Consider the following 18458-nt stretch of genomic DNA (forward strand, 5'->3'; position numbering starts at 1 on the left):
TCTAAAACTGGGCGGTGTGGGGAATTCCCACTAGGCTCTGCAGTAGGCGTGACCGCAGGCGAAGCTCTCGATCTTAGCGATGAGTTTTATTTGGGCCGCCTATTTTTCTACTACTCACTTCTTTTGTCTCCTTCCTCCCAAATCCATCCGCCTCAGTGGGCTCTGGTGGTTCAGGGAAAAATGGTTAGCTTCAACATCAGACAGCCCAGGTTCAAATCCCAGCCCTCTTGCTTGCTTAGCTGTGTGACTTTGGGCCAATCACTCAACCTCCCTGATCTTCTGAGTCCTGAATGGCAGGAAATGAGAGCGGATGGGAGAAGTGCTGGTTGGAGCTCCTAGGACCCTGGAGCGCTGGTCTTTCTCTCCTGTTGCAGGGGTGGGGTGGGGTTGTTTTCTTCACTCAGTGGGCTCTCACAGGGGTTGAGCTGTGGCGGTCCAGGGAAACGAGCCTGTGAGAGGTACTGGGAGCCTGAGTTTCTTTTTTTGGCTCTAATGATAAACGGTGACATATGCTTGGGTGAGCCGGTAACTGCTCCAGGCCTCAGTTTCCCCACCTGTGACATGAAAACAAAATGGTCATTCCAACCAAGTTGAGCCGCTATGTATTGTAACAAGATACTGTGGACCGGGTGATCTCAACAACAGATAGGATTCTCACCGTTCTGGGGGCTGGACGTCCAAGATCAGGGGCCAGCAGGTTCCGTGCCCGGGAGGGTCTGCTTTCTGGCTTGTCAACGGCTGCGTTTCAGTCGTGTGCTCATGTGACCTGCACTCGGGGGGATGGGGAGGCTCTGGAAAGAGAGAGAGAGAGAGACAGAGGCAGAGAGAGAGAGAGAGAGAGAGGGAGAGAGAGAGATTTCTCTCTTCCTTTTATAAGCCCACCAGTCCCATCCTGAGAGCTTCACTCCCAAGACCTCATCTAACCCGAATCACCTTCCAAAGGCCTCTTCTCCCTTCTCCTAATCCAACCACATCGGGGAGCTAGGAGCTTCAACATGGGAATTTGGGGGAGACACCAAAGCATTTAGCCTCTGGTAGTGATCTCGTAAGGATATAGAAGAAAATAAGGTAATGACCTTTGGAACAACAACAATAAAACACTGGAAAACCCACCATTGAAGACAAAGAAAAATGGTTGCTGAAAGCTTTCTGGATCCCACACTTGATCAATTCTCCTGAAAGGGCATTCGTTGTTGCTGGGACGAAAATGAAAGACATTGCTTTGAAATTATCAAGCAAAATCATCCTCATCCAACTGCGGATCACACACACTGGTCAGGCAGCCTGGGCCATGAGCTTAGCTGTGCCAGACCCACACCAGTCCTGCCTCCCAGCCTTAGCCTCTGGTGCCACCCTGGGGGGACGGGGGGGGGGTCCCGGGCTGAGGGCCTGGCTACAGAGCAGACAGGGTGACCAGCCGGCTGGCTCGAGGCTGTCACTCCCCTCAACTGGTTCCTGAGGAGCGTGTGTCCGAGCGGTCAGCTCCAATGGGACGTTCACCAACCTCAAGGTCAGCAGTGCTGATTCTACGACCGAAGGGAACGGCCTTGGAGAATATTCCAACAGGGAACAGGAAGGGGAAAGGGAGAGACCCCCCACGCAGCAGTGGGGGCTAGCTGGCGGGGACTCTGCCAGGAGCACAGACCAGCGAGGAGCCCGCACTGCCGTGGACACGCATGCTGTCCTGGTGACCGCCCTTGGGATTGTGTGCATGTGGGCTCAGGATGCCTTGGTGGGGGGAGAGAGGGTGTGTTTGGGGGCTTGTGTTTGAGATTTTTTTTTTAATGGAACAAAATACCGCCAGCTTTGCCTGTGGCAGCATCAGTAGTTGGTTATGCTGACAGGCACGGATCCTGGAATGGGAACCAGCTGTGGACTCAGGCGGAGAAAAACAATGACCCTGCTTGCTTGTCCTTCTTCCCTTCCCTTCCCTTCCCTTCCCTTCCCTTCCCTTCCCTTCCCTTCCCTTCCCTTCCCTTCCCTTCCCTTCCCTCCCCTCCCCTCCCCTCCCCTCCCCTCCCCTTCCCTTCCCTTCCCTTCCCTTCCCTTCCCTTCATCAGCCAGCCAGCCAGACAGACAGACAGACAAACACAGGGGGCAGGGGGAGGCTGCACTGCACGGCTGAGAAACAAAACCCTCAACGCACGTGGGGTCCAGGAAACGGGCTTTGCCCTTATCACTCGGGAACAATCATGAAGAATCATGGCAGTTGTGACAACCAGGAGTGAGGGCTCCTCTCCATCACGGCCCAGGGGGGAGAGTGGGAATGGCGGCGCCCAGCGGAGCAGCAGGGATGGCTTCCGCCCTGCATAGCCTCCCCTGGAGGATGGGGCCAGCTCAGAGACGGGGCAGCCCCCACCACCAGCTGCACATTCTCGGAGCTGCCACAGACGTGCCACAGCTTTCCCCCCCATGGGGACCTCCTTTTCCTGTTCATTCCTCAGAGTTCCCAGCAGGGAGTCTGGCCCCTAGCAAGCGAGGGGGGTGGATGGGAGGGTAGATGGATGGATGGATGTGACTTCTAGGGTATCACATGGGAAGAAGGGAACGGCAAGGACAGGAAGAGCAGTGGGAACGTGGCTCTCAGGGGCGGATGGGTTTTTTCATGCACTCTCTCTGGCATTGGAAGGACTTCAGACTGTTTCAAATTATCTGTGAATAAATTTCCCTCCAAGTCGTCCAGCAGCCAGGCAGCGGGGGCGGCGGAGGATGCTGGTGGTATCCTCCACACACAGCTGCCAGACACAGGGGATGTGGTCGCAGGCCGGGGCTCGATGGCCGTGGCTCAGGTCTGCAGAGCGACCCTGGAGTTCTCATAGCGATGCGGGTGCACTGGGAGCTCCCAGAAACCACCGGAACCTAACCCTCATATTTTATGAAATTCTCCCGCAGTAGCAAAGGTGGGGGAACTTTGCTAAGAAGAAATACCCACTTTTGAAAAGAGTTGCTACAGGAAACAGGAGAGAATTGCAGAAAGTTTTACAAAAGAAGGTGAGAATGAGATGAGAGTACAAAGGGGGCTGGGCTTGTCTAGAAAGGTCGTAGGAATTGAAAATAGACCCGGAGGATCGACCCTGGTGTTGGACACAGAAACAATGGAAACAGGAGGAAACTGGATCAGTGACGTCAGAGTGTGTGGGAGAATGTGGGGGCTGCTGACTGACAGCCATCCCCCCACCTCTTTCTTCCGTGCTGTTAGTGGTTCATCATCCCAGGAGCCCCGTGCCTTCTGGGGGGGAAGGCACTGGCCCCTGCTTGGCCCCAGGAGGTTAATCTTGGTTGATTTAATCCAACCATGGTGAGGGGGGGATCTCTTTCATTCCCCTTGGTCAGTGATTGGCTCAGGTCTGGTTGTGGATGCCCAGCTGGCCAGTGACTCACAAGGTGGCCTCCACTGGGGACTCGTGTGGAAGGGTCCTCTCGCCCCGTGAGGAGAGCAGCTTCTCTCTTCCACTGGACACAGTCTTGTCTGCACGTGACGCCACCCTCTGTCCAGCAACTATGGTGGAGAAGAAAGGAGGAGAGAACTTGGTTCAAGGGGTTGTGTTGCCAAATCCTGGAGCCGTCTCCCTCTGGCCAGCTTGCTGTGAGAGACAGTGCATCTTCTGATGTTTACATTGCTTGTAGGAGGATTTCCCACCAACCTGTCGCTGAAAGCACCCTGTCTACAGTTAAGTTCCAGAAGCGCTCCTCAGGGAAGAACACACGAAGAGGTAGATGGTCGTAAGATGCGGAGGTGAGGGTCAGGCAGTGGGTGGCAGATGTTCCTGAAGAAGCAGCCAGGGCGAAACCTGGAATGAAGACTCCACGGAAGCTGGGAAATGGTCTGGCCGCGAACAGAAGGTGACATCCTGCTTTATTTAGGTCAGCGCCTCGGACAGATCCGTTGGAAGACAGTGACACCCGGGGAAAGGGGCACGGGACGCGGGGAGACTCTGCAGAAGGACGGGAAACACTGCTCAAACCGCCCGTACGTTTGCGCAAAGGTTCCCGGCCTCCGCCGTCATCAGAGAAAGGCAGATTGAAGCTAGACGGGAACGCCGCGTTTGCACCACTGGGCTGGGGCAGACCGGAAGAGCGAAAGTGTCCTGTTGGCGAGGTGGGGTGTCGGGGGCTTCGACCACTCCCGGGGGCAGGGGCAGTTTGTTAATACACTGCTCACAAAAAGTAGGGGATACTTCAAAATGAACATAAAGCGATAAAGTAGCCCCTACTTTTTATGAGCAGTACGTCTGTCAACATTACAACAGCGGTCGCCCCCTCCTGGGACTCGCTCCCACGGAGAGAGGCACAGGCGTGAAATGACATCAACAGGGCCACCCAGGGCCGCTGACCTGTCGCCGCCGGACGTCGGGGAGGGGCTCGAGGTTGTTCAGAAAGGTTCCATGAACCATGCTCCATCGAAACACCAGAAACATTTCTGTTATATTGGGATGGAAAGAGTTCCCAGGTAGAACACGACATATACAATGCCGGATGGGAACAGCAGGCCATCATTTGTGGAAAGTGGAGGGAACAAAAGGGAAGGCACAAAGAGACCCCCCAATTTGTAGGTTGAAGCCTTAGCCTCCAGTGTGACTAACTATGGAGAAAGGGACTTGATGGAGGCAATTTGAAGTTAAATGAGACCCTCAGGTTGGGGCCCTAAGCAGACAAGGAGAATGCATATGCTCAGAGGAAGGGCGTGCGGGGGACACTCTGAGAAAACAGCTGTCTACATGCCGAGGGGGGACGGTCCGTTAAAAATCACAAGCAAGGCAAGCGTGCCTGTCCTGCTGCATTATTTAATGGGCTGCATAATTTAAATAAGCCAAAGCAATAAGACACGAATATGAAAAAGGGGGCGATGCAATGGAAAGGAGGGCAGATGTATCATTATTTGCAGATGACAGTGTTTTTGTTACTACGATCACTTTGCAGTGACCTGACAGCCACCATGCATCTCTTATGTATTTTTGTGACTTAGGTCCCTTCCGAGGATGTGGGTCATTTGTTGGTATGCGCAGCTCCAGGGAGGTGCACACAGAGCACCAATTTAACTTAAGCTGCTCTGAAACTTATTTTCACATGTTAATTGCAATAATCCGTATCTGGGGAAAACAACAACAAACTTTAGACAAGGAGTTTTTAGGAAGGCCATCTTTATTTAAAGAGGGTTATTAGAGTTAACAGGTGAACTCGTAGGAGGCCAGGCGGGCGAGATGGGTGGGAGGAAGCCTTTTCAAAACTGCCGGTCTGTGAATTGTGAGTTTTTCCACGTCTGAGAGGCTCTCAGCAAGTGAGAACCTGAGCATTATATGCAGGGTAATTGGCTGTAATTAATTCCACAGCCTCGGCACATCTCGAGGCTCCGTGCCTAGTGAAAGCAAAACACACCGCGGCACCCTCTCCCCTCCCGCCCCACTCTGGTGAAGTGGGACTCGTGCCCTTACAACAGCAGCCTGCCCACTGCCAAAAACCCATCGCAGGCAGGTAATGAAACCCCCGCCCAGGAAGGCAGTGCTGACACCTTGCTCCTGGCCATCATTCTTGCTTCCCACAGGCCTGGCTGGCCAAGTCCTGTGTAGTCTCTCTTTCCTTTGTTCCCAGAAGAACAAAGCAGGAACAACGCCTGAGGGCGTACTTCCAGCTACAGACCCTGGACCCTCTTGAGCTAGTCATGTGCTGCTGGCCATGTGGTAGTGGTGGGCGGGAGGTGTCCCTGAGAATTGCCCCATGCCTGCGTCCCAGCCCTCCCGGACCTGCCTTCACACTGCCGACCCCAGAAGAGGGCACTCAGGGGTCTCCTTGCTGCTTTTCCTCTTTGCCCCCTCTCCCCCACAATCTATTCTACTCACAGAAGGCAGAATGATTTTTCATACAATGTAAATCATTATCAACCCCTGTTTAAAATCTCCCACTGGCTTCCCTGTGCTGTTGGAATCAAGTGCAGACTCTTTTCAGAGGGTCTCTGAAGCCCTCCCTGATCTGCCCCTGCCTGCCTCTTCAAGTTTGTCTTGTGTCACTCACTCCAGGTCACCAGCTTTGCTGTTCCTTGAATGCACAACACTTGTCCTTTCACTTCCTGTTCTCTTTGCCCAGAAGTTCTTTCCTTAGGACTCTACAGGACTTGTTCTTTCTCATCTTGAAAATCTCAGTTCTGAGTCTGCCCTGAGCTGTGCACCAATGACAGGCCCCTCCCATCTGTCCCCTCACCTTCCGCAGTATTTACTAGTTTACATGTTTATATCCAGTCCCTCCCACACCTCCAGAAGGCCTCTCCCACAAGAGCAGAGTCTTTGTCTTGATCACTGCTATGCTTGGCACCGAGTAGGAAATAAAATGACACATTTAATTATTTTAATTGATGAATTAAGAGAGACATACACGACAAAGGACTTAGTTTGCATACTGGTAGAAGACCCAGACAGGTGGATTTACTTCGGAAGTAACGGGGCTTCAGTTGCAGGCTTCTCACCCACACAACCCCCAGGAAGACCCTGGATCTTATATTTAATTAGCAATTTTGTATATAATTTTTTAACTTTAAAAACCTCCTCTGAAATTGGAGAAGCGTCACACTCCCTCAAACCTAGCTCTGCCCTCGCCATCAAAGATTGTCACAGGTTGGAGGCCAGATGCTTGGTCCAGGTGGTAAATACTGATGATGGTGTTAATAATAATAATAAAATGATAACTATAATAATAGCAGCCTGAGGGTAGTAATAATGACCCCAGCAGCAACCACCATTCAGCAAGCCCTGTGCTACTCCCAACACCCACTTTTGTGGTATTACTTGTACCCATTTGTGAGAGGAGCAGACAGAGGCCCAGTGGGTCAAGAATTTGCAGGGCAAGCTCGCATTGGCCTGCTGCTCAAACCAATTCACGTCCACGGCTTAGATTTCATCAGGACAGGAGAGACAGTGGCCCACGTGCGCTAACCTTGAGAAAACATTTACAATCCAGGCCCCGAGTCCTGTGGGCTGAGCTGAGTTTTGCAAAAGGTCCCGGGCACTGCTCTGTTCCCAGCCTGTCTGTCCTTTTCTGAGGACCCTGGCTTGGCCCTGCAAAGCCGTCTGCGGGCAGGGGTGTGTTGGGGACCCTCTATAACAGAAATGCTGAGTAGGAATCAGTCCTCATCATCTGTTGTTTCCATACTTGCAAATTCCCCGACTCACTAACATTTATTTTACCCCCCAAACCCATACCCGTGGCACTTTCTGAGTCATTTGAAAAGGCGTGCAAAGTTGTGGGACGGGCCTGTTCCTGGAGGTTGAGGTCAAATAGGACCACTCGCAGCCATCTCGTGACGTCGCGTACAAGGGACAAGCAGCCCTCCACTGTCACGTTTCTCGCATTTTTGTGATAGGCCTTGTGGAGAAAACACGCGTGTCTGTCCGATAAACTTTGTTCAGGCCTGAGGGATGGTGAGCTCAAGGTTAATGGATCAGTAATGTCTATTAAATAAGGTGTCTTTAAACAGAACCACATTGTATCGGTTGGCTGATGAAAACTTTGCGACCCGAGAGGCTGGCCGGAACCTCACCCCGTGTACCACCACCCTCCCCTCCACCCCCAGGAGTGGTGGCGGCTCAGAATTTGCAAATTCAGGGTTCGCGGTGATTTTATGGAACAGAACGACCACGAGTAATGAGAATCAGCTGTGTTACTTCAATGCCCCCACCCACCCGCCCCCACCAACCGAGTTATAGGTTCTCTGGGAGCCTGAACCTCAGTTTCCCTTTCGCTTCTGGGTTCCCAAGCTCAGAGCCAAGGTCACGGGCCCCGTGCACGTTCAGTGCTCAGCAGACCTCATTACTGCCCATGCAGTGCCGGCTTTGCAGCCCACGGGCGCCCATGCGCTCCAGCCTCCGGAAACCGGGCCAGGCCCGCGTGGAGATGTCAGGGCTGCGTGTGGCTCGGTTTAGGGAATGGCCGGGAATACTTCCAGTCTGTCCATCCGTCCGTCCGCCCGCGATCGACCCTTCTCTCGGGTGGCTGCCCTGCGTGGTTGTTCGCCCCACAAGAGCTGAATGATTCAATAGCATACCTGCTGCGGACACGGGACTATTAGGAGCCCCATAAAGTCCCGGCTGCACTTCCCCGTTCTGGTTCTGCCCATCGCACGTGCGCCTGCGCTACTCTCTGCAGCATCTGCCTCCGCAGCCTGTGGGTTTATAAAAAGATCCTTACTGTTTTGAATCAAATTCCCATTAAAAAAATAATGTCGACTCAAGTTTCTTTCCCTTCGTTGGGCCCAGACCTTCTCTTAAACCCCTACGCCTCTCCACTCCCTACACCCCCTCCCCAGCCTGTCCCCCTCCCCAGCCTGTCTCCCTCCCCTACACCCCCTCCCCAGCCTGTCTCCCTCCCCTGCACCCCCTCCCCAGCCTGTCTCCCTCCCCCGCACCCCCCAACCTGTCTTCATCCCTCCGCACCGCCCCCAGCTTTTTGTCCCCCAGCTTTATGTCGTCATTTAGAGGACTTCGGTTGCCCCTAAGGGCTAACCATTCTCTCTCTCGTTTTCAGTGGGCTGGCGGGGGCAGGGGGCCAGGGAGGGGGCAGAAGCTGAGGGGAGCCCACTGAGGGCAGTGAAACCCAGGATCCCTCCTCTTCCCCGGCTCGGCTCGGCAGCTTGGCCGCCCCTTGGCCAGCTGGCTGGGGAATGCGGGCTCAGCTGGTTTATAAGCAGAGGCTGGCCAGCTGCAACCTTCCCTGTGGTGGAGGGGGACAGGGTGAGGGGTGCTTATCAGAAGCCGGGGAGTTCTTGGAGGGGGCAGAGTTGGAGAAGGGAGCCTGAGTTTCCATTTGTCCTTGATGGTGGGGCCGGTGCGTTCTCTGTGTGTGTGCATGCGCGTGGGTGTGCGCGCTGAGGCTGCTGCTCTCACGCAGTGGGCTTGGGGAACAGCCACTTGGCAAGAGCACTTGGAGAAGGGGTGTGGCGAGTTTAGGGAGTTCAGCCACAGAAGAGAAAGTCAATAACCGAAGAATTTTGTTAGGATTCTTAGGGGGCAGGGAGAGAAAAGTACCACTTAGTGTGGACTCTACCTTCCTAATAGGAAACAGGAACGAGGGGTCTGGTTTCCTAGCCAGTGGGTTGGGCTGAGGCCTGTGCCGACATGGGTTTCCCAGAAACTCAAGTCATAAAGGACAAGCGGAAGAATTCTCCCCGTCCTCGCTCCCAAGACTCCGGGCGGTGTGGTGTGGTGTGTGTGGTCTGTCATTATTTGGCAGTGTCGGCCCTTGTGGACAGTGCTTTGTTACCCAGACTAAACTCAGACCCAGAATTAGCCTCGGTGGCTGAGGAGCCTTCTTAGAGGCCACGTCTGCTGTGTAGACTCAGCGTCAGGGTCCTTTGGGCAGAGAGAGTTTGTGGGAGTTCAGGGACTTGGCTGTGAACTAGATCTTAGATGATACGAGGGCATTGTTATTAATTCAGTTACGAGTGATATGTGGGGAAATGTCCTTTCTTCTTGAAGAGACATGTCCAGTGTTGAGAGTTCAAGTGCCACAGTATCTATCATTTACTTTAAAGTGGAGAGAGAGAGAGGAAGAGGGAGAGGGAGGGAGAGGGAGAGAGGGAGGGAGGTGGCAAAATCTTAACATGTTAACGATCATTGACATTCTGGGTAGTAGATGTATTTTTCCTTTTCTCTATGCTTGGAATTTTTTATAATAAAAAACAAAAAAATGTTTTTAAGTGCTTTGGGGGGAAAAACCCTAAAAATAAATCTAAGATATTGCATGAAAAAAAATCCTTCGGGACTTTCTCAAAGGAGAGCCACAAACTCAGAGAACCTTCTGGTTTCTCCAGCGCCAGCCTGGCTGAGAGGCAGGCGGGGAAAAGGGTCAGAACCGGCCTGGGTGTGCGCAGACAGGGCGTGGCAGGCACAGCCTTGCTCCCCCCCCCCTTCTGCCTAACCACGCCCAACATGCTGGTGGACAGGAGGTAGGACACCGTGGATCCGGACATTTGACAAAGGCAATGGTCTGTTCCATGCATCTAGGAGCCATTAACCTTAGACCACCAGCTCGCTCTGCTTCTGAAGTGCGATCGGAAGTCCCAGGAAGCTGGACCCCGGATGGACTCCATGGGGAGAAAGAGGCTGCCTTCCTCAGTCTTGACCAGTCCAAGTGTAACCCCAGTGGAGGCCTTGCCGTGTGCGGGGACACATGCCTCATCTCATTCAACCCTACCCCAACCCTGTGAGGTTGGCGCCATCACCACCCCCATTTCACAGATGGGAAAACTGAGGCCCAGTGAGAGCACTCCTTTATGTGAAATCACCTGTACTTCCCTTGTGGGATTGGGTCTGCGGGACTCAGAACCAGCTAGCTCTCTCACTGCTGAACACCAGCGGTAGCCACAGGAACCACGGTGGACATGGCGCAAACAGCCAACGATGACGACAGATGCCGTGCGGGGTCTGTGCCTCTCCTGCCATGGAATATGTTTGGCGTCCCTTCTTGGATTCTCTTGGCGCCTTGTTTAGAATGCAGTTTCCCTGGGCGCAGAAACAGTCTCTTCTGCCCCAAACAGCCCGTGCATGGTGGCTCCCGCCTGCCTCCCCCCTCTTTTCCTCCTGGGAGGAGGCAGGAGTTGGGTCTCCGACTGGCTTGAGATAAGCCCGCAGTTTCTTTGTATGAAACACGCACAACCTCCTCACACAAAGGCAAATAGTCTCGTTTTTTCAGCAACGTTTTCTCCACTTTCAGGCTTTCAAGGTTATGGCTTGGGGTCTGGGCTCGCGTATGCAGAAACGTCCCGAGGTTGTGCATGCGTGTGTGCCCGGCATGGAGCGCTCTTGAGTGCAGACCCTTGAAAACGGCCCTGGGTCTCTCCTGCGGTCCGCCAGCTCCAGGCTCCCATGTGCGCTGGCACAGAGGACCTGCTCAGTGCGTCTACGTTGACTCATCTCCCGACACCTCGCGCAGTCCGTTGCGTACAGAGGGCTTCCAGTAAATATTTGTTGAAGCAACACATGTGCTTGAAATGCCTGACACAGTAGCAAGAACCATCGGGAGCGTCTCGGGCACCACCCTGGAAACGCAGCGTGCAGATCTGGGACCATCTGTTGGGCTTCTGGAAGGCTCAGAGAAAAAAAGCCATCAATTTCCCCAAAATAGCACAAACAGGATTTCCTGGAGGGAGCCAAGCCGGGGAGCGGGCGGCGTTCTGCAAGTGGAAAAATGCAGCCGGTGCCTGCTGACTGCGTTGGCTTCTGCTGGGCCGCTTGGGATGTCCCCCCAGGTCCTGCGCGGTGCCTCCGTCGTTCAGCGGGGACTTCTGGGTAGGGGTGGGGGCGGGGGCGCAGAAAAATGATGGACAGTTCATCCACCTCAAGGGTTTCAATGTAAACGTTGGTAACGTTGTCCTGGACTGCTTGCCTCTGGTTCATTCTTCCTCCCTCTCCAGAGCTGCTCACGGCTGTCCACTCCTTGGCTCTGCTGGGGACTCAACACGTTTGGGAGAGGCATCGCAGCCGTCCGGTGGCCACAGTTCAAATCCAGGATCCCCCATTTATCAGATGTGTGACCCTCGGCGCGGTACCCTTTTTGTGTCTCAGTTTTCTCATCTGTATAATGGAGATTAGCGTCTGTCTCGTAGCATTGTGGAGGGGGTGAAGTTGAATCACTTCAACAGCGTTGGGTACACTCCATGTTTGCTAAACATCAGCTGTTTTTACTTGATTGATTCGTAGCTCCACGGCCCCGCCCCCACCAGCTCCTGTTCTAGGTCTACCCTTTCATCCACCCTGAAGTCTGGGGGGGGGGGTCTGCTGGCCACCCACACCTAGGAGGCCAGTGTATGAGATTCCGGGGCAGGAGGGGCTGCCATAAAAATTTCCACAGATTCAGTGACTTCTAACAACAGAAATGTATGTATCCTCTCCCAGTTCCAGAGGCCAGAAGTCCAAGGTTAAGGTGTCGGCAGGGCTGCACCCCTGCGCCCCCTCCAGGGTTTCCCCAGGAGGCTCCTTCCTGCCTCCTCCAGCTTCTGGTGGGTCTAGTATGCATGAGCTTGTAGCTGCATCACACCGGCCTCTGCCTCTGCCTACACATGGCCATCCCCTCTGTGTCCTCTCCTCCTTATAAGGACCCCTTGATGGATTTAGGGCGCTCTCACATAGTTCAGGGTCATCGCACCTCTAGACCCTTAATTTAATCACGTCTGCAAAGATCCTTTCTCCAAATGAGGCCACAGCATGCGGCTCCTCAGTGGGTGTATCTTTTGGGGATCCCCCCAGTCAACCTACCATCGCCATTGACTTCCAACTCCAGGATGTCAGGGGAGCCACCTTCTCTCCATCCCACTGGACAACCAGCTGGTTCACACCCTGCCATTTCCTGTCTGAGCCTCAGGACTCCCCACCTGTTGTGCTGCCTCTAGTCTCATTACTTCCAAATCACCTCCCCAATGGCGAGCTGTTTCCAATATGGCGGCCACTAGGCACACGTGCTGGTTGATCCCTTGACACATGTCTAATTGGAATCAGGACATGCTGTACACGTCGGATTTCATAGGCTTACAGTGAAGAAAAGGGATGTAAAATATCCATTGGCATTTTTCATATTGATCATCTATTGAATCTCACGCGTCTCTTTTTGCCTTTCTTCAGTGTGACTACTAGAACCTTTAGAATTACAATGGTGGCCCGCCTTATGTGTCTGTCAAATGGCACAGCTCTGAAGCGTTTCACTCTCAGATGGTCTCTCCAGGTATAAGAGAACACTCCCAAAACGTAGCACTTTTCTTGGTTTTGTGGGTTGGCCTAGAGGTTCTACTCACGGGTTTCACTTGAGTTCACTCAAGTGTCTGCATTGAGCTGATGACCTGCTGGGCTGGGGAGTCCAAGGTGGCCTCAATCACGGGTCCAGCAGTAGCTGGCGGTGGCCTCAGGTCTCCTCCACGTGGCCACCCATCTTCCAGTTGACTAGACTGGAATGGCAGCCGTAGGGAAGCCTTCCAAGGAGACGGGAAGCTATAGACCAGGGGTAGTCAACCTTTTTATACCTACCGCCCACTTTTGTATCTCTGTTAGTAGTAAAATTTTCTACCCGCCCACTGGTTCCACAGTAATGGAGATTTATAAAGTAGGGAAGTAACTTTACTTTATAAAATTTATAAAGCAGAGTTACAGCCAGTTAAAGCATATAGTAATAATTACTTACCAAGTACTTTATGTCATATTTTTGCTAAGTTTGGTAGAATAAATCTTTATGAAACAACTTACTATAGTTAAATCTATCTGTTTATTTATACTTTGGTTGCTCCGCTACCGCCCACCATGAAAGCTGGAACGCCCACTAGTGGGCGGTAGGGACCAGGTTGACTACCACTGCTATAGACTCCTAAGGCCTATGCTCCTGTCTGATGTTACTTCCTCCAGATCCTGTTGGTTGAAGCAAGCTGCGTGTCCAGCCCAAATTCAAGAGGGTGGAGAAAAAGACCCCTCCTCTGGGAGGGAAGGATGATGGCCCCAGTCTCATTGCAAGGGGCGTACCTGCTGGAAGGGAAGAATCCCTGGCCACTGAATGAATGGTTTGCTGCTTGGTCCCTGGCCCTCTCTCCTCACAGAATCCAGCCCACACTCCCCACATGTGACACTGACCCCTTTTTGATGGAGCCCCAGCTAACCACACCCGTGCCACCCTCAGCCACCATCTGCCCTGGCCTACATCCACCAGAACCTTAAAGGGCCATCTGGTCAACCCCTCTCATAGGCATTTGCTGTATGGGAACCAGAGTAGGGGGTCTCTCCCCACCCCTTCTGCATGCCCGCCACCCACCCGCACAGGGTCCAGGCCCAGAGTTCCATGGCCATGACTCAGGCACTAGCACGGAGCTTTCTCCTCAGGTTGCTTTATCCACATAAACGCGGGGCACGCCTGCTCCCCTCCTGGCTGCACAGTAGCCCATCCTTTCCAAGGATGCCGCGGAAGATGGTTGATAAGGTGCCTGCCCCTTCCCGAGTCCCCGATGGCAGGCCCCTTGGCCTCCGCTCCAGGATAAACACGGCGGCCGCCTGGCATTCCCGGCAGCAAAGCGGGAGAGAGGTTTCTGTTTGTTGCTCTGGAGTCGGCTTCGGCTCGCAGCACAAAGGTCCAATGTTCTGTCCCCCGTCAGAGGCACGCTCGCCGATCTCCCCTCCGGGTCCCCTTTATCGGCACACACCACAGGCACGGCTCCCACTTTATTTTCTCAGGTGTCACGTAAACCCATCGGGTTCTGAGGAGGAGGGGCCAGCAGCCCTGCCTTCAGACAGCGCCCGCCCCTCCCCTGGCCTTCGCACACAGGGCTTTTCATAAGCGCAAGGTTGGGGGGGTGGGAGTGGGGGGTTATGGACGCAGCCTTCAGACAGACCAACCCACCAAATACTTCCAACCTCAAAACATTCACAAAGTCACTTCTTTATTTTGGGTCGGGGGTTGGGGGGGCCTGGGCAGAGGAGGGGCTGAGTTGAGCTTCCAAGACCCTAAGAGCGAGCTGGCAGGATGGGGAGGTTTATTATTTCAGGCAGGAGGGGGGCCCACGGGAGAAGCAGTGCGGTGCGGGGGAAGGGCTGCGCAGGGGTGGGGGCCTGGAAGCTGAGGGGTGGGGCATGGGGGGGTGCAAGAAGGTACAAAGAGGGATCTCTGTTGATTTAATTTGTCGATATGTTCCAATGCCTGGCGCCTGGGCAGCGGTCCATAAACGCAGTGAGTGAAGGAATAAAGCCCCTTGGACCTGGGCCACCTGTCACCTGTCACAGAGACGCTGTCTGCAGCCATCCCACTCTTGCGTTCAAATCCCTTCTACCTAGTTGTCCCATTTCATTATCTACCGGGAAGTGCTTACCAGTACCTAAGGACGACCTTGTTTGTTGATCTACAGGTTCACTGTCTGTCCCTGTTGTTGGAATGTAAGCACCACCACGCCGGGAAGCTTTTCTGTCTCGTTCTACGTCACTGTCCCTAAGACAGTGCCCGGCACCGAGCCGACGCGCAATTAATATTTTCTGAAAGTTTCCATGGAATAGACTTCACTATCAGTTTACTGCTTTCCAATAAGCCCTGAAACTGTATTCTCAGCCACACCTAACACAGGGCCTTGGGCGTACAAGCCCTTGGTCAATATTTGCTGAAGGAATGCTATTTCCGCTTACCTGCCTTAGGTAGAAGCTGGATGGAGTGGAGCCGCTCTTTTCAGCACAGCGGCGGTTCTTTCGGATCAAGGGAGTCCAGGGACGGGACCGGGAGGCGCCCAGAGCCCCCTCCTGCCCAGCCCATGCACAGTGTTGCTTTTCACGGTGGGGCCGGGCCTCCCCACAGTGAAGCCTTGTTTTTCCCTCAGTCCTCTGCCTGAACCCTGCCATCTGGGTAGAGCCCTGTCCTGGGCCTAGCTCAGCTCTATTGCAAAGACTTAAACATCCATGTCTGCCTTCTGGGAAGTCACGTGTGGCCGGGAACAGAATGGGTCCTGTTCTTAACTTGCCAGCTCTGGTTTACCCCCTTCACCCTACACTGGTTATACCCTATTCATTACCTGTAGAGCCGATTATGCATTGTGCCTTCCCATTCACCCCCAAATACTCATCTGACTCAGCTCTTAAAATTCTGCTAAGGAGCCACCTCCTCCAGGGAGTTGGCCCTGAATGCCTCCCACCAATCGGCATTAAATGCCTCTTCTCTGACCTTCCCAGGGCTTACGCTTGTTTATGTGTGTGTGTCCCACTAGGTCATGAGTTCCCCGGAAGATGGCCCGGGAGCTCCAGCACCTGGCACCGTGACTGGCATATAGCGGGCATGCAATGATTGCTTAGGAAGGTAAGAATGAAGGAATGAATCAGTGAGTGTGTGAATGAGTGCATGGCACTTTTAGCAACTAATACGGGCATGGTCCTTCTGAGCCTTGGTTTGCCAGTCTATTCTGCGCAGGCCAGTCTTAGGCTTTCTCGGGAATTCTTTAGCCCAGTGGTTTTCAGCTCAGGTGAATTGTTTTTCTCCCCAGGGGACATTTGTCAATGTCTGGAGACACTTTGGGTTGTCACAGCTGGGGTGGGGGCAGAGTGTTTACTACTGGCGTGTAGTGGGCAGAGGCCAGGGCTGCTGCTAAACATGCTCCAATGCCCGGACAGCCCCCATTATGAAGAATGGCCCAGTCCACATGTCAGTGGTGCCAGGGTTGAACAGCCCTCCTAGACATTCTGTGAGGTTGTCCTTTTGCTTCCAAGGTCCCCGGGGAGACTGTTAGGTGTACACTGTATAACACACTGTTCTGAAATGTTTGGCGCGCTCATCAGTGATTCCTCCCAAGCCTCTTGGTCAGCTGGGCCATTCTGCTGATTTGGGCGGGGCTTAGCTGACTGACCTCTGTGTATCCGTGGGCAGCCAGTGAGTCAGCTGGTGGGCTGGCTGGTTGACCTTGGCCGAGATGACGTGGCTCTGTTCCAAATGGTCTCTCCGCCCCAGCAGGCTACGGCCGTCAGTTCTCCCATGTCCCATCCCATGGACCAGCACAAGTCACACGGCTGAGCTCAGATCAAAGGGAGAGGAAATAGACCCCCACCTCCCAAGAAGCTGTAGGGTCACCTTGCCAGGAGGTGTGGATGGGGAGTGGCAGGGAATCGGGCTCCTTCTTGCAATCAACCTTCCATAGTCAATATACAGCCTGTTCTGTCCATTCCCACCCCATCCCTGACTTTCCCAATTCCGCTCACGGCCTCGGCATGAGCTGAGTCTCCCTGGGAAGTGGCATACACTTCCCTTCCAGCCTCTCATGCATTCCAGCGAACGATGACCAGCATGCTATGGCCATCATATTAACATCTGACCCCCTCCCTCTCCTGATGGAGAATCTAATCCCAACACACACACACACACACACACAAGCTCACTCACACACATACTCACACCCACTAGATACCTCCACCTGATTGACTGGACATAACATACCCCCCAAAACAAACTCATCAACTTTCCTAAACGTCCTCATCAGCCCGTGGCATTACCAACCTCTTAACCAAAAGCCAGAACTATCAGAATCACCCTGAACTCTCCACCCTCCTCTCACCCTCCAATTCAGTCCATGTCCAAACTCTGCCAATTCTGCCTCCTAATTGTTTTTCAGAACTCCTTTCTTTTTTTTTTTTTTTTCTTTTGTATTTTTCTGAAGCCGGAAACGGGGAGAGACAGTCAGACAGACTCCCACATACGCCCGACCGGGATCCACCCGGCACACCCACCAGGGGGCGATGCTTTGCCCATCCGGGGCGTCACTCTGTTGCGACCAGAGCCACTCTAGCGCCTGGGGCAAAGGCCATGGAGCCATCCCCAGTTTCCGGGCCATCTTTGCTCCAATGGAGCCTCGGCTGCGGGAGGGGAAGAGAGAGACAGAAAGGAAGGAGAGGGGGAGGGGTGGAGAAGCAGATAGGCACCTCTCCTGTGTGCCCTGGCCGGGAATCGAATCCGGGACTTCTGCACACCAGGCCGACGCTCTACCACTGAGCCAACCTGCCAGGGCCCAGAACTTCTTTCTAACACTGCCCACATTCAGAAACTCTGAATCTCTTGGTTGGGTATTGCAATGACCTGTTAATTGTGTCCGCAACTGTGGTCTCATCCGCTTCTTCCCTCAAATCAGTAAACCCGCCCTTCGTGCCACGGGTGTGCATCCGAAACACACCCCGACAGTATCACTTGATGAGAAGTGAAGCCTTTTCCAACCGAGAATGTCTGTACTGTGCTCCGCAAGTCACCTCTTCTGTCGACAGGTGTCCCAGGGGTGCACACACATAGGGCATGCTCTCAGAGAAGGAATTAGTGTCAACTTTATTAGCTGGGTCAGTGTTTGTCATCAGAACAGCAGCACCTCCTCCCTTGGAGGGGCTGGAGGCAGGCCTGGTGTGGAGGGAGAGAGAGGTTGCTGTGATCACTTCCATTGTATGCCCCTGCTCAAAGCTCTTTGGGCTCCCTCTCCCGCTTGCAGAACAATGTCCACACCCTGTAGCCTTCTGTGCCAGTTACTTCTGCAGTACAACAAACCACCCCAGAGTTAGTGGCTCAAGAAATTAAAGGGATGGCCCTGGCCGGTTGGCTCAGCGGTAGAGCGTCTGCCTGGCGTGCGGAAGTCCCGGGTTCGATTCCCAGCCAGGGCACACAGGAGAAGCGCCCATCTGCTTCTCCACCCCTCCCCCTCTCCTTCCTCTCTGTCTCTCTCTTCCCCTCCTGCAGCCGAGGCTCCACTGGAGCAAAGATGGCCTGGGAGCTGAGGATGGCTCTGTGGCCTCTGCCTCAGGCGCTAGAATGGCTCTGGATGCAACAGAGCGACGCCCCAGAGGGGCAGAGCATCGCCCCCTGGTGGGCATGCTGGGTGGATCCCAGTCAGGCGCATGCGGGAGTCTGTCTGACTGCCTCCCCGTTTCCAGCTTCGGAAAAATGAAAAAAAAAAATTAAAGGGAAGGTAAGTTATCTTTGCTTCATGGTGTCTGGGGCTC

The 18458-nt window shown here is 53.8% G+C and overlaps 1 protein-coding gene across 1 annotated transcript in view; it reads left to right on the plus strand.

Moving 5' to 3' along the window:
- Positions 1 to 18458, plus strand: part of ZNF664 (zinc finger protein 664) — a 110439-nt gene that overhangs the window by 88059 nt on the left and 3922 nt on the right. Inside the window, exon 4 of the mRNA XM_066260786.1 lies at positions 15701 to 15789. The gene's annotated coding sequence lies outside the window, so the exon portion shown is untranslated. The remainder of the gene's footprint in view (positions 1 to 15700; positions 15790 to 18458) is intronic.

This window comes from Saccopteryx bilineata, chromosome 2 (assembly GCF_036850765.1).
Source record: "Saccopteryx bilineata isolate mSacBil1 chromosome 2, mSacBil1_pri_phased_curated, whole genome shotgun sequence".
Classification (NCBI taxonomy): domain Eukaryota; kingdom Metazoa; phylum Chordata; class Mammalia; order Chiroptera; family Emballonuridae; genus Saccopteryx; species Saccopteryx bilineata.